At 38.8% G+C, this 26,052-nt stretch overlaps 1 protein-coding gene across 2 annotated transcripts in view; it reads left to right on the forward strand.

The window, feature by feature from the left end:
* The first annotated feature begins 520 nt into the window (after positions 1-520).
* Positions 521-26,052, forward strand: part of GCNT1 (glucosaminyl (N-acetyl) transferase 1) — a 36,335-nt gene continuing 10,803 nt past the window's right edge. The window contains exons 1-2 of one of the 2 annotated variants that reach the window (XM_019736710.2): positions 521-930; positions 1,736-1,844. The gene's annotated coding sequence lies outside the window, so the exon portion shown is untranslated. The remainder of the gene's footprint in view (positions 931-1,735; positions 1,845-26,052) is intronic. The other variant, XM_074330574.1, reaches the window with a different exon arrangement.

Below are 26,052 nucleotides of genomic sequence, written 5' to 3' on the forward strand. Positions count from 1 at the left end.
CATCTGCTCACAGGGTCTCAGCTTTACCTACAACCCCAGCAGGACACAGTGGGAGGGCACTGCGTATAATGTTAGTTCCTTCATTTACTTCAATACATGTGTGTTAAATTAATAAGTGATACGAAGATGAATAAAAACCTGTTTTGCTCTCCAGGAGGTAAAAAACCAGCGGAAGAAGACACACAACATTCCTTTTGCTACAAAGGAGACTGTATCAGCTTTTATAAATGACACATGCTCTGTGCTGTAAGGATGGGAGAGATGTGTTTACTACTTTGCATGACACTGTGGAGTGTTCTACACTTAATTTAAAAGTAGTTTTTATGTGAAAATACACACGAATGTAGTGAGTTTTGAAATACTAATTTGGTAAGCAAGGCTCATCAGGAAGAAAATATACAGTCATCTCTAAGTTATATGATATAAAGAATCGGCATTTTTTCTTTTTTGTTATAAAAAGTATTTTCATTTTTAAAATCATAAAAGGCAGCACTTCTCGCGTTTCCTGCCTCTGAAGAAAGGGACACAAAGTTTTGAAAAAGACCCCACTCAAGCGCCCAGCCATTTGGAGAACTAAGAACGAATGCGATCCTGAGAAATCAAAAAGAGGAATAGTCGGACGCCTGCTCCCCTCCCAGAGACCGGTAATGCCCAGAGGGCGCGCTGACCTTGGCCAGGAGCCGCGCGCAGGGCCCCGCACACGCGGAGGTAGGCGAGGCGGATAGGCTATAGGCGGGGCCGAGGGGCGGTCCCAGGGGCGTGGCGCGCGGGCTGGGGCTCTGAGACCCGGAGGTGCGGTACCAGACCGCTGCGAGCGCATCGCAGCGCTGGGCGAGTGCGCGGCAGGTGAGGGGTGGCTCCGCGTGGCTCTTCTGGGGCGCTGCGCGGTACCGCACCCTCTTGCGCCCCGGGACCATACTCTTGCTGCAGGTAACCAACTCCCCACCGGCTTCCCTGCACGGCCTCTCGGCGGCGGGGGAGGGATGGGAAGGATGGGAGGAGGGAGCCGGCTCTTCGCCTGGCCCCAGCTGCCCTGAGCGGGATGGGCGCTCTCCGGGCCGAGGAAGCGGAGCCTGGGCTGGAAGAGAGGACGTCTGGCAGGAACCCAATAAGCGTGTCCGCCCGGGGCCGGGGATGGCGCACGACACCATACCTCGACCTTACTCTTCCGTCCGGTCAGTGGTGCCCGGGGCCAGGACTCTGGTGCCCAGTGTCACCTGAAGGCACTTTTTCTGGCCTCTTTCCCCCTTGTCCGCAGAGAGAGTAGGAAGAGTCGTCTGCTGGGGTGGATATGCTAGGAGCGAACAGTTACTCACTGCCGTCCCCTGGGTGCCCGCGGCTTTAACTTTATTTAATCCTAACCGTACCCCTGCCAAAGAGACATTACCCCCATTTTACTAATAAAGAAGCCGATGCCAGATTGATAAATGACTCACCACCCTGGGCGACTGGAACAACTGGAAAATAGACTCAAGTTGGGAGCCTCCGAAGCCCTCAGGCTTCTCCCTGTCTTCCGGCTCCCTCCCTGTCCTTTACGCTCAAGGCTAGGAAACTCGCGCTGCTGGGTATATTATGAAAACAGGTGATTCTTCATAAACAGAGTCAACTGCTTTCCTAGGTTTCCGTTTTTTATTTTGTCTTGTTAGCACTCAATTTCTGATTCAGATTCTTCCAATTTTTAGTTATTTGCTTTTTGAAGTGTTAGCTAGCTCTCGCTCATAGCGCTTTCTCTCAGATGCAGAGCAAACCCCAGAAATCCTTGCCTGCCACACACTTCTCATCTTTCACGGTGGACGATGTTGCCTGCAGATCCAGGCTGGACATTATGGGCTGCCCAGGTGAAGGTGAGTTTCGTAGTCACCTGGCATCCTGTGCGCTTTCTGCTTATGTTATTTCTTCCTAGAAGAATAGTAGGACAAGAGGAGAATTGGGAGGATATACATTGTTCAGAGAAAGCGATGGTGTCTGGAGATGAGAACAAGCCACGGCTTTTTTGTGGCCTGAATTCAGTGAGTGGTAGGTGAGGGACTCTGTCAGGAACTTGTCCCCTCCTCTGGGCATTCTGCCCCCCTTTCAGAACAGTTCTGAAAGGCAGGCTTGTTTTATAGAAGGGAGGAGGAGGGGTGAATGGTTTTTAAAGATCAGTGTAAATTACCTGCTAGGAGCCCAGGCAGTTCCAGACAAGCCCCCCTGCCAGAAGATTTTGGTAACAGATTTCAGTTCTGGCAAGAAGGAAAAGCTCAGGATACCTGCTAGTGCTTAATGAATTTTGTACAGGCTTTCAAAATTGTAGCTTTGGGAAACTTTGAAATCTTAGAAATGGCTAACTCCTCTATTAAAAAAAAAAAACCAATGTAACATACTGTGAATTTACTTTTACAAAGTTTTAGTGGTAGATGAAAGAAGTTGAGATTTTTTCCATTTCATGACTAGGGTTTGAAGCTTACCTGTCAGCTCCTCTGCCTTTGCTTCAGCTGGGCCCTGAAAGCTCCTTAGCCTGGACCAGAATACCTACCAGATTCCATCATTCACTAATGATAACTCATTCTTGATTAGTTATAGAACTCCTCTGAGTCACAAGTTGCTTCTTTTCCATTTGTAATTTAGTTGTTAAACACTAAGAAAAATGTTTTCACTATCAACTACAGACACGATCAACTATCTGTAGGGACTGAACTTCATGTATCAGAGAGCTAAGTGGGCCTTGGTTGGCCCCAGGTGACTTGCCAGGGACCTGCTAAAATCTGGGTGGGTATCAGCCAGTCCCTCTTCATAACCATGTAGAAATTTTGGCCCAGTTAGGCCAGAGTTTCTTTTTCTGGCCTCCTTCCCCCCAAATAACTGAAAAAAAATTTTTTTTTTAATGTGAAATCTGATTTTATATAAATAATGGCTTTTTTTTAAACACAAGGAATAAAATTGGTACACACATCATCCATTTTCAAATCTCTGTCTTAGAAACTGCTATACCTGGTGATTGCATTCTCAGGTGAATGAAAAATTCTGACCTATGATGTAGATACTGTATATTTCTTCATGAAATGAGGTGTTAGGAAACAAATTAATACTGTTGAAAATGATTTCTTCTAATTCTCAATTTCTGTTATCTATGATGTGTATATTATTTCCACTGCATTGAGTAAAGTAGTCCTTTATGGGCCAACCAAGGAATCATGTCACTATCTTTAATATTCATTCTAATGATATTCATGGTTCTAGCTCAGCACATCAATGCTTAATTCCCTGCCTTAAAAAGGGAGTTCCCAAATTACTTCATATAAATCAGTATGTTTCTTCTGGGGACTGTATTCTTAACCACATTGGCTGTGACAAGGGAGGCATAGCTTAGGGTTGTCATGTTTCCTTGTTGCCTATTTGTGGCAAATGCCATGTATGTTTAGACCGATTTCTCAGCTTTGGCACTTTTGACACATTTGGCCAGATAATCTTTTATTGTGGGGACTGTCCTGTGCATTATAAGATATGTAGCAGCATCCCTGGCCTTTACCCAGTAGATGCCAGTAGTCCTCTTCCTCCAGTTATAACAATCAAAAATATGTCCAGATATTGACAGATGTCCCCTGGGAGACAAAGTCACTCAATTGAGGAAAAAAATGAGCCACTATTTAAAATGCTGTAGACATTTATGAACTAAATTATAAGTAAACACAAATAACTTTAAACTTCTAATAACTAGAGAAGCTGTTTGTAAAGTTTAACCAAAAATCTGACATTAAAAAAAATTATAATAAAGATGACTAAACCAAGGCTCTTTATGAACAGTCGCATGTGTCCTGCCAGGTTTTATCTCCAGAGAAATTTTGATGTAGTTATTAAAGTTTAAAATGTTGGAAGCTGAAAAGGAATTCTACAATTTTCATTTTTCTCCTGTTAGTATACTCAATGGCTTTCCATTTTTTAAGGTGATAGAGTATTAATGGACTATGCTTGGTGAATTGGGAAAATTGACACAATCCCTAATATTAGGACCCCAAACAAAAAATTCTAAGCAAAAATTTTAATAATGAGACTCAGTGTAAATCACGTTCAGATTAGAATTTAGTTCTAGGAAAATTAAAAAGCTTTTAACCTAACAGTAAGAACTAAAACAATCACGTATTTCTGTAGTCTGAAAAATCCTAATTTTATGAAAGAGAGTCCTACATAATATAGCTTATATCAGAAAAAAGAATGCCCTGAAACTCTAACCCTCTTTTTCAGACCTTAAGCTTGGGAGGCTGAAAACACAGCCTTCGTTATACAAGATGCGTCCTTAGCTAGAGATTGGCTATCCATTGGGTCTCTTCCAGAAATCAAACTAATTTGTAAGAGTCAGGACGGGTTACATAATTTGTGGGGCCCTTTGTTTAAAACTTATGAAGAATTTCAAGATGGTGACAGGCAGGTGAGCATTAAGCAAAGGGTCTTGTGTGACTGCACAGGTTGCACAACCATGTAAAACTCTGTCAATAACTCACAAAAGGATAGTGATCACAAATGCATATCTAAACAGAAAATGTTACTGCTTCCACAAAACACCTACAGTTTCTGATTCATTGATTATACTAATATTTCCAGTCAGGGGTCCTACATATATTTGGTAATCAATGCACTAAATTTACTAAGCAATTTCTCCAGTGATTAATTTTTCTTTTGTTAAAGAGGTAGCCAAATTTGAGTGTCTTGGGTATCTGAGTGACTTATTTATTTATGCAGTCATTGAATAGCTATTGCTGAGCACCAGTTAGTTGCCACACGTTGTCAGCTCTGGGGCTACATCTGGGAACAGGAGGGAGGGTCCCCTGCCTTTCTGAGACATTTAGTCTAGTGGCTAGAGGAGATGGGGCTGGGGAGGCAGACAAGTACATAGTCACATAGGCTATCACATTATAAGTGGCACTTCAGGAAAGCACAAGATGTCCAGAGAACATTTAACCTGGGGACTTAACCTAGTTTAGCAGAAGACATTACTCAGGGTAGAGCTCCCTAAAAAGAGATTTTAAAAGGCTTGAAAAATGAGTAGGAAACAGGTGAAATAGGGGTTGAAGTTCTAGGCTGAAAGAGTTGAGAGCGAAGCAGGAATGTGGCTTGGGATGAGTGAGGCCTCTTGGATCATTTTTAGGATTTTGACCTTTAGTGGAAAGGTAGTGGGAACCCATTAAAGGATTTTAAATGGAAGAAGAGATGATTAGGTTTGGGTTTTTTAAATGGTCATCGTTGCTGTGTGGTGAATGGTTTAGAGGGGTAGGTTCTTAATTTGCACAAAGGTGTGGTGTGTCACGAGAAGGCATGGAAGCCACACGCACCTTCTCCCATACCTTGCCCTATATAGCTTTTACATTGGCTGTATCCTTACTAATAAACTGATAGTAATAAGTAAAGTGTTTTCTAGAGTCCTAGCTGAGCTAGCAAGTTTTCAAACCTGAAGGGGGTTCATAGGAACTCCCAAATTTGTAGTTGGCCTGGGCACCCCATTTGCAGCTGGCATCCGAAGGGGTCAGTCTTATGTGACTGACCCTTTAATCTGTGGGGTCTGTGCTAACTCTGGATAGTTACTGACAGAATTGAATCGAATGGTTGGATACCCAGTTGGTGTCCCAATTGGCTGGTGTCAGGAAGAGGAAAATCCTCCATATTTGGTGTCAAAAGTGTAAAAACATCTTATCTCTATGCACCTGAAATAGCCTCTCGCCACCTTTTCTACAAACTACTTCCCAACTTTGACCTTGCACTTGAAGACTAAAGGCAGTAATGCTCAACTAAGAGCTTACTCTTCTGATGAACATCAAAGCCACTAGTGGGTGAGGCTCCTAGAGGAGAAGAGTATTTTCAAACCTCCTCCTCACTGTGCAGGTTCTTATCTAGGTTCTCACTGTTGGCTATATATTTGTTGAGTTTACAGGTATCTGCATCTTTCTTTAATAAAAAGAAATTTGCTGCCCTTTCAAATTTGCTGCCTTGTTGTTGTTTTTTTGCTATGGCTATCGGTATCACAGGTACTTTGGAGAGAAGGGACACTTTAATTTCTCACCATGAGAGGGAGAGTGACTGCTTTTCAAAATAAATTTATGCTATGGGAAGGCATTTTGGAAATAGCTGTTTAGAAATGTTTTCATTGTGATGTTAATATATTGCCAAGAAATGTGGTACATTTGTGATATATCAAAACTCTCAAAAAAACCTTTAAAAACTTGGGAAAATTGTCTGTTAAAGTCTTTTAAGGGAGGAGTATCAACGAGTTTTGAATCTGTTTGTTAAATTTGTAAAAATGTGACACCTGATGGATTTTGCAAGGACAGGTGACTGAAAGTTACCATCTGAATTTCACCAAAATACTTTGTACAATTGATAGACAGATTGAAAACTAAGTATCAAGATTTAGCTAGTAGAGCTAAGAGTGCTCTAGTGTTTCTCCAGTGTATCCCTTTCACCTCAGCCGGCCATTAGAACAAAATGCTAGAATCAACTGGGCTTGGAAGCACTTCTTAAAAGTGCTGTAGCTCAAAGTAACTGAGTTTTCAAAATTAATGAAGCATATTTAATATATTGCTTTTATTACAAATATTAACAATTTTAGTGAGCAGGAAGTTTTGTACTATAAGTGATTAAACTAATAGGTTTTATTTCTTCTTTCCCTCATCTTTTTGTTTTTAATAGACACAATTTATTTATACAGTAATACATATAATTTTAAAAGAATATTGAGGGTATTTACTCAAAGCTATTACTCAAATTTTTGCAAGCTTATCATTAAAAGCTTTGAGTCAAAGTCCTCTCTCTCTCTCTCTCTCTCTCTCTCTCTCTCTATATATATATATATATATATATATATATGGAAATTTGAGGTCTTGCTTTCCTCATAAGCTTTAATCTAAAACTGTCTCTTCCCCATGAGATGCTCCTGTAATTCATTAAGTGGAAAATAAAATTGCTACTAGAGTAAAAATAAGTGCTCAAACTCCAAAAAGTAATGAGTAGTGTGTATGTGTGTGTGTGTGTGTGTGTGTGTATGTATGTATGTATGAGAGAGAGAGATTTCTTTTGAAATGTGTGTGTTAAACTTTCTTTAAACAAGCCGCTTGAAAACCTGGAAGTTCCAGAAATCACGTGGTCAGTCCTTTGCTTCCAGAGAGGTAAATAAATGTTTTAAGTCACTTAAACATAGGCCACGTGCTGTCTCAGTCTTTCATCCTCTAGCCAACTTGGTGCTGTGGTCCACAAACCAGCCCAAGGCAGTTTGGGTCTTTCTGGTAAACAGAGGTTGGTGAGGGCTACCGTCTTCCAGGCAAGCAAGTCTCAGGTCACCTGGCCAAGGGGCTCCGAATACATTTCTCACACTCCCACACAAGGTTCACCTAAGGCACGGGCGTCAGCAGGAGTTAGCTGACCATGGGTTGGAGTCAAGTAATCATGAATTTTCCTGGCATCAGCAGCAGGACCCAGGAATGTGCCTAGGGAGCAATTGCAGGCTACTTGTTTGCCAGGCTTGTTTGTCCTTTTGATATAAATGCAGGACCTGCCTCTGGAATATCCCTCATCCATCCACATAGATGGAGCACCCTGCTCTCATCTTTCTTCACTCATTTTTCATATCTGTTATGCCAATCGAAGTCATTAAACTCACCTCGGGAGATCCAGTGCCAACACTCCTGCTAAGTAGCAAAACCTCTGTTTGCAATGAAAATGCCTGAAGCACATGTTAAGTTGTCGCTGCCACTGGAGTGTGACCCTCCCAGGACTGTGTTTGTGTTTGGGCTTCTTAACCTCCCCAGCTCCCAGGATATGAATCCTGACGCACTTACATCTTACTGGCTATATTGAAGTATTTTAAAAGTACGTTATAGACGATCTAACAGTGTTGTATTAATAGCCTTTTATTAGAACTTTTGAGTTCCCTAAAAATAGGAGATGTGGCTGTAAAAATACAGGATTTTATATATATATATATATATATATATATATATATATATATATATATATGTTATATATAATATATGTGCGTGTGTGTGTGTGTGTGTGTGTGTGTGTTGTGTCCACAGACATTGCACCAAATGGACTCACTAGAAAAGGGACCTACTGATGGTGGATGTGATTTTTGGAACAGTGCAAAAGTCAGCCTTACAAGGTAGACTGATTATGCTCAATAATACCATTTTTTGAAAGGGGTTAAAAATAAAATGTAAATAAAAAAAATATACTAGATTTCATGTTGGACTCATACAGATTTGTTTTCTTTTTTTGGTTATGAAATTTGATCTGTATTGAAAGAGGGAAAGGAAAAAGGGGAAGCAGTGTTTGATGGACATTGACCACAAAGGAATGTCAGACTTTTATCTGAGGTTCTTTGGGTGGCTCTCCCAACCCGGCCCCTCACCACCACCACTAGCCTCCTCCCCTCCCCCCCCAAAAAAAGGATTGAGTCGAGGCAATGCAATAGAGTGTGAAAGGACACATTCTGACAGGGTGAGGTTCCAGGATCTGGTTAGCCTCAGCCTTTCACTCACTGTGGACCCTTAGAAATCACTTGTATCCCCTGGGCCCCAGGTTCCTTGTGACTTAAAGACGAGAGTGAGATTTGGGACTAGATGGAGTTTTTCCTTATGGGTTGGTAATATGCTCCTTTCTCTAAAATATTTTCTCTGTCAGATAAGTTTCAGGAACGCTAAATACCATGTCCCTATCTTTAAATATCCACAGTGAGCATTCCTGTCTTAAAGGCTAAGAAATAAGAGGCCCATGAGTATAGAATCTTGTGTTTCTTTGTGACCCCATTTCTCTTAATATTGGATCAGAGACGCCACTCCACCCCCATGACTTAGTAACTGCTCCCATAGCTGGTGTTTGTAGCAGGACTAGATGCTCTCCAAAGTTCCTTTCAGCTCTACAATGGATGCATTGTTCCAAAAATAGATTTTAACTATATTGACCACGCCTATAATTTCCCCCAGAAGACTCAGCAAATATCCATTGTATGAATTCCTTGATATCAGGGACATGCAGTATGTGTCGTATGATTGGGTTTTTCCTTGAGAACCTAGGATTCCATTTTGTATAACAGGTTTTTGGTGTGGAGTTAAACTGAGTGTGTACAGGTATTTGTTAGTAAACTTGAAATACAGTTTCTCATTTTGGGAGGTCTCAAAAAGTTACATCTGGTCATGAATTAAAGACTTGAACCAAGTCCAAACAAGAAAAAATATAAACAATAATAATGAATAAATTGCTAATGTTCATTAGGGCTCATTATGTGTCAAATACAGTATAAGCACGTTACAGGTTGGCTCACTTATTCTTTATAAAAACTAAGGTATATATGATCCTTATCCCAATTAAATCACTTCAAATGAATTAATTTTTTTGTTTGTTTTTTTAACCAGTGAAGAAGCTAAAGCTTGGAGAGAGTTTAAGGGCTTACTGAAGTCTGAGTTGGTGGGTAATGGTGCCCAGTTTTTGAGCTGAGCACTCTGGGGCCAGAGCTGAAATCATTGCTACCAAAGCCCACTTCCTCTTACATGTAAACATACTCAAGAGAAAATATTGAGCGACTAGTAATAAAAAAAAATGCAGAATGAAACCTCAGGGATGTACCATTTTACTGTTGCAACATTGACAAAAATAATTATACAGTATATGAATATGTAGTACATAATTAAGATAATTATATAGTAAATGTAGAGAAAATGGTACTCAAACATTACTGGTGACAGTATAAGTAAGAATACTCCATTTGGAAGGCAATCAAAAGCCTAGAAATTTGTTTTGATCCAAGAATCCTACTCTTGGGAATTCCAAGGAAATGTTTTCAAAAGCCAAGAGAAAACAAAGCTATGAGAATATTCAGAAGTGTTTATAGCTCATGTTTATAACAATATAATTTGGAAATACTATTAGTATCCAACCACAATCCACAAACTAACTGTGTCAAAATAATGAAGACGCCTTGATATCCATTAAATGGAAAAAGCAGGATAGCAAACCGAATCCCAGCTACTGCTACATCTGAGCCCAAATGCAAGTCAGTAGTGTCCCTGGACAGGCATCAGAAGGGAACACAAAAATTATGTATACCTGTACTGGGCCTGTAAATGGCTTTTTGTTTGTTTGGAAATTATCTTTAATGCTTTGTACACATATTTAACTGAAGCTTATTATGTTGGAGGATTGGGGCCATTTTATGTCAATTGGCAATTAAAAGAATTCCTGAAGTAAATAAAAATTCAAACATTACAAAATGTTTGAATAAGTACCCGCCACCTCCCACAAATAAAAGATGATCATTAGGGCTGCCGGTAGTTGGTTAGAGAAAGGTGCTCTTAACAACAAGGTTGCCGGTTTGATCCCCGTATGGGCCACTGTGAGCTGTGCCCTCCACAACTAGGTTGAAACAACTACTTGACTTGGAGCTGATGGGTCCTGGAAAAACATTAAAAAAAAAAAAAAAAAAAATAGATGGTCACTAAATAGTTTGGGTGTGTGCTTCTCAAATTTTTCCATGGCACATTTACAGTTTATTTGGAGGCTTGTTTTGGTTTATTCTGTACAAACTGAAGTGCAGCTCAATACCTCAGGAATATTTGGAAGGTTATGAGGCTCCTTGAAAGATTAGGAGGTCGGGTGAGGTATAATTCAAAGGTGTTAATAACTGGATCCAGTGTTATTCTTGGCCAGAAAGTGAGACTGCCCTGTATCCTGTATCCCCCGGGGAGTCAGCTTTGGGTTGAGCCACTCCACCTCTTTTCTGGAGTAAATGACCATTTTCAAAACACCTAAAGCCTCAGTTTCCTTACTGCTAAGTGAGAATAAAAATAGCTACTTATAAGGTTGTTGTGCGAATGAAAGAGAAAAATGTATGTAAAATGCTTGGCAAAATACTTGCTAACTACTAACATTAACAATTTCCTTAATTCTGAGATAACTTTGGTTGTAAAAGCACCATCAATTTAATATCAGTTTTTAAGGAAATAGAAGAAATACCATAATAGTAATGAAATGAACACATATTGTATCAGTGCATCAAATGCCTATCAATTAAAAAAAAAGTCAATGTAAGAAAACAACTTGTCAGATGTGGGAGAGGAAGAAACTTTCTTCTACCCCTCTAGGTTCTTCAGGCTGGTCTAATATTCAAATAGACATGAGAGAGATTAACAAGAGAAAATGACCAAATTTAATTACATACATATGTGTGGGAAACCCACATACACAAGAGGTTCAGAGACAGAAATGGAAAAGGAGATAAATATATATGGCATTCTGAGCTAAGGATGAGGTAAGGAGCCTTGGGGCTTCAGAGGAGGAAGATCATTCACAGGATGAGCCGATATTCAGTAACAAACTTACCCTGTCCTATAGATCGCATTAGAAAGTTATCTCTGCAGTGGCCGGATGGCTCAGTTGGTTAGAGCGTGAGCTCTCAACAAGGTTGCTGGTTCAATTCCCACATGGGATGGTGGGCTGCACCCCTGCAACTAAAGATTGAAAACAGCAACTGGACTTGGAGCTGAGCTGCACCCTCCACAACTAGTTTGAAGGACAACAACTTGGAGCTGATGGGCCGTGGAGAAGCACACTGTTCCCCATTATTCCCCAATAAAGTTTCAAAAAAAGTTATCTCTGGTGACAAGTCTTATAAGCAAGGCCCCTAATATAAATTTTTTTAAGGAGAGGTAAAAATTTTTCAAGAGCCTGTGGGGTCTCGATTGCCTTCAGCTCAAAATAATTCACACACCAAAGTGGCATCTGTTGTGGAGGCCTGTTTTGAACCTGGAGGCCCTTCACTTGTGGACATAGTCTGATTAGCATTTTGTCTTGCCTCAGGACTTCCCTCTCATCCTTCATTCTCCTGACACTCAGCCCAGTTAGCGCTCAGCCTCCCCTGTCCCTGTCCATCACCCCTCTGCTGAGGACGAGCAAAGTGCTTCATCACTCAGGAGCTGGGGATCCCCTAACCGAACCCAACTGCTCTTGTGCACAAGTGAGGAGACCAGTGTGCAGAAAGGTTAAGACAGGTAAGGTCAATCATGAAGACAGGAAGAGAGCCACACAGTATGAGGCCAATCGTTTGGGTTTCTTTATAGATACCCTGTAAGAACCAACACAGATTCCTTTGAATTCATGGTACACCCTGACAGTATACTTTAGAGTATTTAAGTACTGTACTTCAGTTTACTTATCTGAAAAAGACTAAGAGCTGGCAGGCACATTTAGCAAAAAGCATCCAAGATAACTGCCCTACCTTTTTGGGGAGGATGCTAGTGGATGTTGAAATAGTTCTTTTGTGGGGGTGGGGGATCGTTACCCATTGAATAAGCCTGTGTGGGGCCCAGGAAGTGTGAGTGGAGGAGGTGGGTAAGAAGCCTAAGACTAGACCCCCGTGACTAGGAGCTCACCAAGCACATGTATGGCTCTGTTCGCAGAAATAGTGAGATGGTGGTGATAACTCATGATCATTGAACAACTGCTATGTACCAATCACCCTGCTAGGGGCTTTATAAGTTTTTTAATCAACACCAACCAAATCAAGATAATTCTGAGCTCCACTTTTCAGATGAGGAAACTAAGGCCCAGAGAGGTTAGGCAGCCTGCTGAAGCCACACTTTAGGATCTGGCATAGTTAGGATTTATACAGTCTATCCTTAAACAACATGGGTTTGAACTGCGTGGGTTCACTTATATGGGGATGTTTTCAATAAATACATACAGTACTGTTAATGTATTTTCTCTTAGGCTTTTGATAACATTTTCTCTAAGCTTCCTTTATTATAAGAATACAGTATATAAAAGATATAACATACAAAATATGTGTTGACTGTATGTTATTGGTAAGGCTTCCAGTCAACAGTAGACTTTAAGTTTTGGGGAAGTCAAAAGTTATATGCGGATGTTCAACTGTGTGGGGGTCAGTACCCCTAATCCCTGTGTTGTTCATGGGTCAACTGTACTCAATTCTGTTTGACCTCACATTTTTGGTTTGTTCAGAGGCTTCCAGTAGTAAATGAGGTTGGATTTTAAAGACGGGGCAATCACTGTGGTTCAGGAAAGGGACCATGTCTAAGGTTGAGCTGGATTTTAACAAGTTGAAGGAAGTCAGGCAAAAAGAACATTTCTCTTTCTTGGTAATGGCTAGCCTTATATTATGTCGTATGAAATGAGAATATTTCCTCTGACAATCACTTTTAGCAAGCCCATAATCTAGACATATGGTATGACCTGGAATTTCAGAACTTTCTATAAAAATGAGGGAATCTAGTATTTGGAATTAGAATTTCTGGGACCCAGGAAGCATTTAGGAGGCTAGAGCATTTAACATTGGCATTGTTCAGCACACCCAGGATGTATGGGCTATGTGATAAGCCCGTGGGACTGAACCAGGACTGCTGTTAAGATGTCTCTGCTTACAAAAAATTTTAAGAAATTACTATGAGCAACTGTATGCCAACAAATTTGACAACCTGGAAGAAATGGACAATTTCCTAGATGCATACAACCTTCCAAGGCTAACTCAAGAAGAGACAGAAAACCTGAATAGACTGATTACCACCAAGGAAATTGAATCAGTAATCAACAATCTCCCAACAAACAAAAGCCCTGGACCAGATGGCTTTACAGGTGAATTTTACAGAACGTTCAAAAAAGAATTGTCACCTATTCTCCTCAAACTCTTCCAAAAAATCCAGAGGGAAGGAAGACTCCCAAACACTTTTTACGAAGCCACTATCACCCTGATCCCAAAATCAGACAAAGACACCACAAAAAAAGAAAACTACAGGCCGATATCGCTAATGAACATAGATGCAAAAATCCTCAACAAAATACTAGCAAACAGAAATCAGCAATACATTAAAAAGATCATACACCATGATCAAGTGGGATTCATCCCTGGTATGCAAGGGTGGTTCAACATCTGCAAATCAATTAATGTGATACACCACATTAACAAAATGAAAAATAAAAATCATATGATCATATCAATTGATGCGGAGAAAAGCATTTGATAAAATTCAGCAGCCATTCATGATAAAAACCCTTAAGAAAGTGGGAATAGAGGATCATATCTCAACATAATAAAGGCCATATATGATAGACCCACAGCTAACATCATACTCAATGGGGAAAAGCTAAAACCATTCCCTTAAAATCAGGAACAAGGCAAGGTTGCCCACTTTCTCCACTTCTATTCAACATAGTGCTGGAAGTTCTAGCCACAGCAATCAGACAAGAAAAAGAAATAAAAGGCATCCAAATCGGTAAGGAGGAAGTAAAACTGTCATTATATGCAGATGATATGATACTATATTTAGAGAACCCTAAAGACTCCACCAAGAAACTATTAGAGCTGATAGATGAATTTAGTAAAGTAGCAGGATACAAAATTAATATTCAGAAATCAGTTGCATTTGTATATACCAATAATAAAACATCAGAAGGAGAAATTAAAAAGCAATTCCATTTACAATTGCTCCAAAGACTATAAAATACCTGGGAATAAATTTAACCAAAGAAGTAAAAGATCTGTACTCAGAAAATTATAAGACACTGAAGAAAGAAATGAAAGAAGATACAAATAGATGGAAACACATACCATGTTCATGGATAGGAAGAATTAATATAGTTAAAATGTCCATACTGCCTAAGGCAATATACATATTCAACGCAATTCCTATCAAACTACCAACGACATTTTTCACAGAAATAGAACATATAATCCTAAAATTTATATGGGATAACAAAAGACCCCGGATATCTTCAACAATCTTGAGAAATAAGAACAAAGTGGGAGGTATAACAATACCTGACTTCAAATTATACTACAAGGCTACAGTAATCAAAACAGCATGGTACTGGCATAAAAACAGACCCATAGATCAATGGAACAGAATAGAGAGTCCAGAAATAAATCCATGCCTATATGGCCATTTAATCTATGACAATGGAAGCAAGAATGTACGGTGGGGTAAAGACAGTCTATTCAATAAATGGTGCTGGGAAACTTGGACAGACACATGCAAAAAGATGAAGCTGGATCACCTCCTTACACCACATACAAAAATAAATTCAAAATGGCTTAAAGATTTAAATGTAAGATCTGAAACCATAAAATTCCTAGAAGAAAATATAGGAAGAAACTTCACAGACATTACCCGGAGTAAGATTTTTACTGATATATCCCCTCGCGCGAGGGAAGTAAGAGAAAAAATAAACATGTGGGATTACATCAAACTAAAAAGCTTTTTCACAGCAAAGGAAACCATCAATAAAACAAAAAGGGATCCTACTGATTGGGAAAAGATATTTGCCAATGATATATCTGATAAGGGGTTAATATCACAAATTTATAAAAAACTCACTCAACTCCAAAAAAACAAACAACCCAATTAAAAAATGGGCAGAGGACATGAAGAGACATTTTTCTAAAAAGGACACACAGATGGCAAACAGACATATGAAGAAATGTTCAACCTCACTAACCATTAGAGAAATGCAAATAAAAACCACAATGAGATACCACCTCACCCCAGTCAGGATGGCTATCATCAATAAATCAACAAACAACAAGTGCTGGCGTGGATGTGGAGAAAAGGGAACGCTGGTGCACTGTTGGTGGGAATGCAGATTGGTGCAGCCACTATGGAAAACAGTTTGGAGGTATCTCAAAAATCTGAAAATGGAACTACCTTATGATCCAGCAATCCCACTCCTAGGTATCTATCCGGAGAAATCCAAAACTCCAATTCAAAAATCTTTATGCACTCCTATGTTTATTGCAGCACTATACACAATAGCCAAGACCTGGAAACAACCGAAATGCCCATCAGTAGATGACTGGATTAAGAAACTGTGGTACATTTATACAATGGAGTATTACGCAGCCATAAAGAAGAAAGAAATCTTACCATTTGCAACAACATGGATGGACCTAGAGAACATTATGTTAAGTGAAATAAGTCAGAAAGAGAAAGACAAATACCATATGATCTCACTTATATGCGGAATCTAAAGAAAAGAATAAGTGAATGAACTAATCAGAGACAGTTTTGGAAACATGGAGGAAAAACAGAGGGTTGCTAGAGGGGCGGGGGGTGGGGATAAGGGGAAGGTGAGAGGTTTTGAAAAATAGTCGGTAACCACAAGATGGTCATGGGGGTTTGGAAATTAATTTGGGGATTGTACAGAGGGATAGTGGATGGGGGGAGGGGGGTTCACACAGTGTGAGGGATATAAATGATAAACGTCTAAGTTTTGCTTTGTCTTGTGCACCTGAAACTAATAAAATAAAATAAAAATGTCTCTGCTAAAGATTTGTTCTTGACTTTTGGCCTTGCCAACCATGTAACTTCTGAGCCCTAGTGTCCTCATCTTTAAACCTGAGTGGACAAAATGAAGTTTAAAGTACTTTTCACATGTAAAATTTTGTTTCCATAAAACTATGATGCTCCATTCTGTGTTATAAACTACTTAGTATTGGATAAAAATTTTGTAAAGGAAAGGAAAAAAAAGTTTATTACTCTTCAGTCTGGAATTTTGAAGTGAACAATGGGAACTTTTTATACTTAATTTTGGCCTGCAGTGATAATGAGTTTGAAGATTCCTTAAAAACAAAACAAAACAGCTATCTGTGTGTGTGTACTTAAATAAATATAGGTATTCCTGTTCAAGTCTGTCAAGGTCAGCATCTGCAAATGAACTCCATTGCCTTAGAGGACAGGATTTTTCTCATTCCAAAGTTGGTTTAGCCATTACTCATACTTTAAAGTAAAAGAATAAAACAGGATAGAGCCATGCAGGCAACAGGAAACACCCTGGTCTTTGAGAGGGATGCAGTCATGTGACCATTGTTCTTTATTCCCAAATTTTTCATGACGCTAAACTCGCAAAGATCCTTTTTATTGGGGGGGGGGGGCATTTCAGACAACCTGGGGTCACACCTTTCCATACTCTCCTAATTATTTTAATGTCCATCTTCTCTTAAAAAGCTTCTAAGTAACACTGTCTAACTGTATTCACCAACTCCGGAGGTGTCTAGTGAAGTAAGCCAGCTACATCTTTTTTCAAATCAGAACAAAGGTTAAAAAAATAATAGCCCTCGAGGTTAAAACTGTGTCATTATTCCCAATGTTGTGTCACTCTGCATTCCAGAACTTTTTATCCTGGAATCTCTGTACTCATTAAACAATAACCTTCCCCTCTCTGCCCCCAGACTCTGGTGACTGATATTCTACTTTCTGTTTCTATGAATTTGATTACTCTAGGTACCTCATATCAGTGGAATCATACAGTGTTTGTGTTTTTGTGACTGGTTTATTTCACTTGGCATAATGCTTTCAGTTTATCTGTGTTATAGCATGTATCAGAATTTCATTCCTTTTTAAGGCTAAATAATCCATTGCATATGTATATCACTTAATTCTGATATTTCAGTACAATCTTGGGCATTCTTTTGACTTTCAAGGGAGTGTATAAAACTGGTAGGGGTAAATTCATATATATATTTCTAGCACTACATTTTATTTTAAAGGGAAGGTGGCTGAAGGATATTGAAAAAGCACTAATGCTAATAGTAGAGAGACAGTGGGACTTTTATCTTGTTGTGGAAAACACAAATATTAAGTTTTAAGGACACATGATCATAGAATCCTGTTTGAGCTGAGCTGCTCTAGCCCTGCATTTCTTCGTTTCCATCTTTGCCTTAATACTGAGCTGGAGCCAGTGTCTTCAAGCCCTGCTTCTTCAGTCACAGGCCCCACTGGTGGTCAAAGGACACAGACAACTTGATGGAACAGAGAGATGGTCCTGGGAAAGGGAGGCCCTCAGCAAGTTCATTCTAATGCTTCGTGTCTGGCCCTGCTGATGACCTCATCCCATTTTCTTCTTTTCTTTTTTGAGTCTATTAATATATTATCTCTGGGTTCTTGGGAAAAGGACTAACCCAGACCAGTTATCCAGTTATTGGGTCTTCTTTCACCCTTTCAAGCAATCATTGGATATTTCAAAAAAGATCAAGATGAAGAATGAAGAACATGGGTCTTTAGGCTCAAACATTCAAAGTGTGGTGTGTGTGTGTGTGTGTGTGTGTGTGTGTGTGTGTGTGAAGGGTGGATAAGGAAAAGGCATTCAGAGGTCAAACAACAAATGAAGCCTAGTCTCTGTGGTCTCCTGTACTTACTGTTTGCCTTATATCTGCAAAGGAAATTTCTAAAACAGTGTCTTGGTTTTCCCCAGTTTCCTTTCTGGGGAAGGTCTGGGCATTTTCATTATTACTAAGCAAAGCTTATTTTATTAATGAGGGGCCATCCCAGGGGAGGACAGAGTTGACCCTAGAGCCAGGCCACAACCACTGCTGCTTCTGTGCAGAACTTTTCTACAGCCTATCAGGCGATTTCTCAGATGGGCTCTTTATTATGAGTGAGCATTTTAATCATTTGTTATGTGTGTGTCCCATGCTTATCATCTCTCTTCTGATTTCTTTTTCTGAAATCTTGCCCTTGTTTCCACAGATGTGCTTAGAAATTTATTCATTGTGGTAGTTTGACATTTTGAGAAATAGACTTTGTGCCATAATACAATGGGGAAGGAGGTCTTTAGGGTGATGGAAACTGAGTGGCAAATATTATCTGTAATTATGTCTTACTCGCCTTCCCCTTTTTAAAACTGCTTTTCTTTGCACATCACAATTTCTTCGTTTCAGGCTTCCTTTGCTTCAGGCTTCCACTTCCTAAGCAAGTATAAAAGGAGAGGATTCATTTCTCTCCTGTTTCCTAGTATCCAGATCCTACCACTTTTAAAAGAATCTGGTCAGTTGTGACTGAAGAAGGCTTCTTAGATCCTTTCTTTTCCTCTGGATGGACTTTCAGCCTTCCACTCTGTGGTATAAAATGGGGAATATTTTGTATTTGATCTCTTCTGCCAAATCTGTAGGCAGAAGTAGTAGGTTTCAGTGTCTTTCTCAGGCTATAAGCTGCTTGTGTCTCTGGTTGTGTGTCAAGGGAAGAAAGTGTCAGGAACAGAAAAAAATAAATACGATGTCCAGTAATGAATGAAATGCGAGAGGTAATTATGTAAGTGACAATTTGTCCCAAAGTAGTATAATGAATAAATGAAAAAAACTTGTATAGAAGTTTTCATGCCATTTAATTCAGACATGCAGACTTTCCCCTTTTTTCTTTGTATATGATAACACAGATGAAATTTCGTTTTACTTAATTTCATCTAACTTAAAAAATTAGGTACAGAGTATTAAAGAAACATATAAAATTAACTTTAATATTATATTTAACCCAGTATATTCAAAATTTTGTAATACAGTATACAGCATAAACAGTATAAAAACAGTATTGAGGTATTAAAATGACACCTGTGTACCAATACATGTAAACAACATTAATATCTAACCCAGTGCAGCCATTAAAGTAACATGGACTCCTATCAAAAGAATAAAGTTGTGTTTACTATAAAGACCTTTACACTGCTTCAATTTTTAAAATTTAATTTAAATTCATTAAAATAAAACTTAAAAAACCCATTTCCTGAGTCAGGCTACCTACATTTCAAGTGTGCAATAGCCACATATGACTGGTGGCTACCACACTGAATCGCATATCCCTAGAACAACCATTTACAAGTTTTTACAGATTTCTTTGAGTGTGTATGTCCATATTTCTAAATAACATGCTTATACGGTTCCTAGATTTTTCAGTTTTAGATTCTTCCTATTGACTTTCTACTATTAAAGAGGATTTAATTCTCTTTTATCTCCAAACCCCTTCCCCCATGTACTCACTTCCCAGTCTTTTTCCCATTCCCACAGTCATTGGTTCTGAAAATTTTGTTTTCAGCATCCTTTACAATCTTAAAGATTATTGAAGCTCATAAAGAGCTTTGGTTTATGTGGGATATATTGATCAGTATTTATCCTGTTAGAAGTCAAACAGAAAAGAAGTAAATGTTGTTTATGTGAAAACAACTATAAGTTTTTACATATTAACATAATATTTTTTTAATGAAAAACACTTTCATAGAAATTAGTGAGAAAGGTAGCAATGGTTTGTATTGCAAATCTCTTTAATGTTTGGCTTAACAGAAAACAGCTTACTAGAAAAGACTTGCTTCTGCACTCATTCTGTTGAGAAATCACAGATCATGTAACTCTGGAAAAGTACATTGTATACTTGTAAGAAAATGGGAGTGAAAAAGGTCAATGATATCCTAATATTATGAACATAGTCTTGAGAGCCTCTGTATATTATCATAAGGTTTGTTAGACCACAACTCAATGTTTATATTTTTATGACCATGTAGAAGCTGAACTATAATAGGATACTATGGTTTCTTTTGTTGTACTTTTTTTGTTTTCTCTGGAGATGATGTCTTATTTTCATATTTTTTGCTTATTGTGTATATTTTACTAATTCAACTCTGACCTCTACCGTAGATATTAAAACCTCTTCCTTTACCACAGGGGTTCTGTCGATTTTGTCTTAAAGAAATATCTTCTATAGTCATTTGACTTGGTTCAGTTAAGACTGGTTTCTTCCTAAGACCCGTACATATCCTGGGATCTCTTTTCCTCATAATCCTGGGGATTTCTATTGCCTCTCTTTTACAATAATCTCTTGATTATTTGTTCTTGTCTTTTTCTTGATAGATAGAGCGTCAGCACAAACATGGGAGCTGGATTGTGTAGGTTTGAATATTAGCTCTTCCACTTACGAGCTATGTGACCTTGGTAGTTATTTAACCTTCTTATGCCTCCATTTCCTTATCTGGAGAAATAGTACCTTTTGTGTAGAGTTATCATGAATATTCTGTGAGTTAATTTATGTAAATCACTTATAAGAGTTCCTAGAGCTTACTGAGCATTCCAAAATGGTGTTGTTGTTGTTACTGCTTTTTACAGTTACTGGTGTACTTCATTTTTTGGAACCATGCTTCTTTCAGTTGTTTGCTGAGAAAAGATGCATGTGATTTCACATGTATGAGTCTTTATTTTATATCACATTTGACCAGTAGCCTGGCAGGTAATTTAGAATTTTAGTTTGAAATAGTTTAGCCTTGAAATTTTAAACTCAATTTTGAATTCTTTGGCATTCAAAAGAGAAAGGGGATAAATGATAAACTTTATTCTATTTTATTGAACTATTTTATTCTAGCTTCCAGTGTTGCTCTTAAGAAGTCCAATGCCTTTTCAAATTCTTGATTCTTTGAATTTATTAACATTACCTCTTGAATGCTTGTAGGTTCTTCTTTTTCTCTGTGTTCTGAAACATCATGAGGTATCTCATTGGTTAGGGCTGTTTTTAATCTATTGTGATAGACACCGATAAGGATCTTTCAATCTGGTAAAACCTGTGTTCTTCATTTCCATCAAGTCTTTCTTTGAATTTCTCCCCTTCACTTTCTTCTTTCTCTGTAGAACCCCTTGTTATTTGCATATTGGGTCTCCTGTATTAATCCTCTAATTTTCCAATTTTCCATTATTTGCCTTGTTGCTCTCCTTTCTTGGAGCTTTTAACAACTTTAATTTCTAATTTTTCAATTGAGTTTTCTCATTTTAGTTATCATATTTTTGATCTTTAGAAGCTCATTTTTGTTCTTTATTCCTTTTTCATAGCCTATTCGTGTTTCGTGGCTGTAATAGTTTCTCTTACGTCTCTGCAGATAATATTAGGGTTCTGTTGTTGAAATTTTCATCTCTTTACATGACCTTAATTTCTCCATTTGATAGAAAATCTAATGGGTACAAATCTTCCCATTGTAGTATAAATGCACCTTCACAATATTTTGTAAAGATTTTGCTTCTCTTCCCATCCAGAGGTAGAACCTTAGTTCCTTTTGAATCATGGCAGGCCTGGTGACTTTCTCTAATAGAATGTGACAGAAGTGATGTGCATTTTCTAGAGCTTAGGCCTTCTAAGGCTTTGGAGCTGCTGCATTTGTTCTCTTGGAACTCTGCCCAAGGCTGTCATGTAAAGAAGCAAGTCTAGCCTATTGGACAATGAGAGACACCCAGCTGTCATCTAGTACCATGTGCAGACATGAGCAAGCCATACTGAACCTTTCAACTGACAGTCTTCCATGTAAATGCAGCTGCCTAGCTGAGCCTAGGGAAAACCAGAAGTACTCCCCAATCAACACTTAAAGTAGTGAGAAATCCATGTTGTTTTAAGTCACTAAGGATTGTGGTTGGTTATACAGAAATCGTTAACTGATACCCTAGTTTTTTATTTTCTGTTTGTTTTCATCTCTTTTGGGTCATGAGCTTTTCTTGGATATCAGGTAGTTCTCTGTTCTCTGAGGCATAAACCTGGAAGGTATACGCCTCCTACCAATATTCTGAAATAAGGAAGTTTGATTCAATTACCTTGTTTTCAGCCCAGTACTGCTACTCTCAACTGTGACTTGCGCTTTCCAGGCCATATACCCTCTGTTTTACATTTTCCAGAGTCTTCTACTGGGGCTAAGAAGGGTATACACTGGGTTATGATGAATACGGGGAGGGACCTGGTCATTTTAATTGCCTCTTAAATAGATTTTTCAAGCTGTCATTAATTGTTAACTTCATTTCACCATTGCTTCCAGAGGAATTGTGCTGCCAATTTCAGAGCCTTTGGAGAAAGGGTGGTGATTGCTGTTAAGGGGGAGGGGGTGGAAGCTGTACTTTGGGTTTGTAATTTTGTGCTATAAATTGGATTGTCTCAGCTGTCCCCACTGCTTGCTTTAAGATTTAGCTTTCTGAGATTGCCAAGGCAGTTCCCATTCACCCCTTCCACCTTTCAAATTTTTGATGCCATTTCTTCAATTATATTATTTGTGTTTCAGGGGCTTGGGCTTAAAAAAAAAAATCACTTATCATTTCATCTTTAAACAGATCATACTTTTAGATGTACTCTCTAAATAAGCTAGTCCTTGTTGTAAATATAGAGAACCGGAAACAGAAGTCTTCTCTAACATATAAAAGGGAGAGAGGATAGATGTTAAATGTTTAGCAGAGGAACATAGAAAGGGATTTTATCATTCAACAAACATAATTGAGTCATTATCTGTGCCACATTCAGTTCCTGGCTCTGGGATGTGGGGGTCTGGAGAAGGAAGATGTGATTTGGGCCCTCCTCTCCCTTCATCACATCATTTGGTTTAGTTATAATATCTTACGTCATGTAGGAAGTCCCCTTTTCGAAGGGGCACAGGAAACATGGTCTACAGCTGATTATAGAAGGTCCCCTATGGCCTATGTTTCCTTGGCTGGAGCTCAAGAAAACTCTGGGATGAGTTCTGGGAGATAACAGCCTACACTGTAGAGTCTGGTGCTTTTATTCATGATGCTAAGTTATGGGGACCCCAAGAACTTTTCCTGGCCAGTCTGGAGGGGCAGGCATGGTTGGGGTCTCAGGAGTTTATTTCAATGTGAGACCGCAGAAATGCTACATAGCTTACTGCAGTAAGTCACAGGCAGCAGCCAGGCTGCAGAGACCACCCTCCTGGTAGGGCAAGCCTGTGGGTGGGAGCAGAGACTAGGTACCCCCAGATCAGGTGAGGCCATGGAGACGCAGATGGTGGAAAGAATTCCACCCTGAATGAGAAGTGATTGCCTTGCATTTTAGCTGCTTCCTGCTCCTTCCCTTGGCCTGCTTTGGGTTGGCATTTGGGCACCCTTGCTTGAGTCACAATTTTCTGAGATAGTTGATGGCTTTGGCTTCAATCACAATAGTGGGTATTTCAATCCACTCATGGCAGCCTTTGGGCCACAGAAAAATAGTCCTTGGAGAGTCAGTGAAATTGAGCCCTGGAGGAGTATTTAGTGGGATGAGAGGCAATTGACCTAATGTAGACCATGCTTCCTACTACAGAAGGGCAATAGCTGATGGATCCCGATTCATCCATCAAGCTATTTGTTTATGCATACCTGTGCAGACACACAGATGTGTACATATACTTGTGTGTGCATATGTACTTTTTTAAGAAAGAGTTTTGCCACTACTTCTAAAAATGGTAAAAGGCAATAGGTAGAATTATTCTTATCTCTAATATTTTTGTTTGGACTTAAACCAGAATAACTTTGGTGGAAATCGTTGCGAAGAAAAGAGTTTACTTTTTTGAATTCTCCTTTCTTTTAAGTTGACAGTATATCTGTCAGCTTTAAGCTTAACAAATAAGGTTAACAAAGCTAACCCATGCAGAGCCCTTCTTATCTTGCTTCTTGTCTAGGAGTCTCAGATGTAATTAGAGGCTGAACAGGACAATCCTGATTATTCTTAGAGGTATGCACGTATGTATGTGTATAGTCACGTAAATATGTTAGACCCTTTACTTCAAGTTCTGAATATGTTATGTCATACTAATTTATAATAAAATACATATTATTCCCCTCTGCCTCCCTTTTCCTCCTTTGCCTTTCTTTTTATTATTAAAAAAGGAATTAAGGAAAATATAACCCAAGCCACATGTAGCTCATTTCTTCAAATTTCTTTTTTCATTTTCTTCTTTATATAGTGATACTTCCTAAATTAACTTAAACTAGTAAGTGTGTGATTGGGATGAATATCATCTCTTAGAATTGGTTCACTTTAAAATACGGAGGCATGTGCTAGTCATATACAGTAGATTTTAATTTTGAAATACCACTACACTTATCTTTTACATTGTAAAGGCTTGTAATGTCTCTTACTTATTCCAAGCTGAAATCTAGATTTCATAATCAGTGGTTTTTGGATTTCTTTACATGTACCTCCTCATCTATTTAGCACTGAAACCAATCTTGCACTGAATTGTACCCTTTTCCTCCACTTTACATTTTCTGTCTGATCCTTACCATTTTGAGCTGTTGAAGATGAGACGTGGGGGACTAAAATTAGAAAGAGGCCTTTGGCGTGGAGCAGCAATGTAATTCCAAAGCCACAATGGTCAGTTATGTGATGCTGGGGAAAGTGTACAACCTCTTTCTTTGCACATCCATCTTTCCCATTGCTCTGTGCCCCTGATGTAGTTTATTGAATCTTGATTGGAAGAATAGTGTTTACATTATTAAGACTGATGTTCTTCAGAGCTAAGCCCCGCAGTATACTCTGATTGCTTTTTTTTTCTTCATTGCATGACTCATTTCTTTGGAGTCAATAATTATCTCTCCAACCCCCTTCATTTGCTTTGTTTTCAATGTAGTTATTATAAATTCCCCCCAGACTCTGCCAGTTGTTAAATCGGGTTTCCATATGTTTATTCCCATCAGTTATTCTATCAGTCTCATATTCTTGGAGACATCTCTCCCAGGACCTTCTGATCTGCCCCAGCCTGCTATGGTTGTCTGCTGGCCTGTTATACAGCCTAGGATGTTCCTTTACTGTTGTCCTGGGATTTCCTTTTCTTCCGACTTATGTTAGATACCCTTTTTGATTCTAAGGTTTTCCTCTCTCTTGGCTTATGCTTTAGTTTTGATGAAGCTCATCCTCTAGAGTGTCCTGAGAAAGGGTGCATAAAGGTAAATATTTTGAGATTTCACCTGTCTTAAAGTATAAAATGTTTTTATTTTACCCTGATTTATTTAGTAGTTCATCTGGTTCTAAGAATTCTTTTCTGAAATTCAGTTTCCTTCAGCACTTTGAAGGCACTGCCCAACAATCATCTGGCTTTTGTGGTTGGTTTTTATGAAACGTGAAGGCATTTTCTGCTTCCGCATACGTTTTATGTGGCTTATTTTTCCCCCTCTCTGGAATCCTTCTTTTTTCCAATGTTCGGACATTTCATGATTAATGAATGTGTCTTGCTGTGGGTCTGTTTTCATTCATTGTGCTAGTATTCCAAGGGACTGTTCAAGCTGAAAACCATTCCTTCATTTTGAGAAAGAGTCTTGAATTATTTAATTAATGACTTCCTTTCATTTTTTAATTTTCTTTTTCTGGAGGTCCTATTATCAGATGGTGGGTCTTCTAGTCTGGTTCTCTAAAATTTCTATATTTTTTTCTCTAATTTTTTCATCAGTTAGTTTGCCTATTTGCTTCACTCCCTGAAAGTTTTACTCAACTTTATGCTTCTATTGAGGTTTTCAATTTTTGCTATCATGGC

The sequence above is a fragment of the Rhinolophus sinicus genome, linkage group LG04 (genome assembly GCF_036562045.2).
Source record: "Rhinolophus sinicus isolate RSC01 linkage group LG04, ASM3656204v1, whole genome shotgun sequence".
Classification (NCBI taxonomy): domain Eukaryota; kingdom Metazoa; phylum Chordata; class Mammalia; order Chiroptera; family Rhinolophidae; genus Rhinolophus; species Rhinolophus sinicus.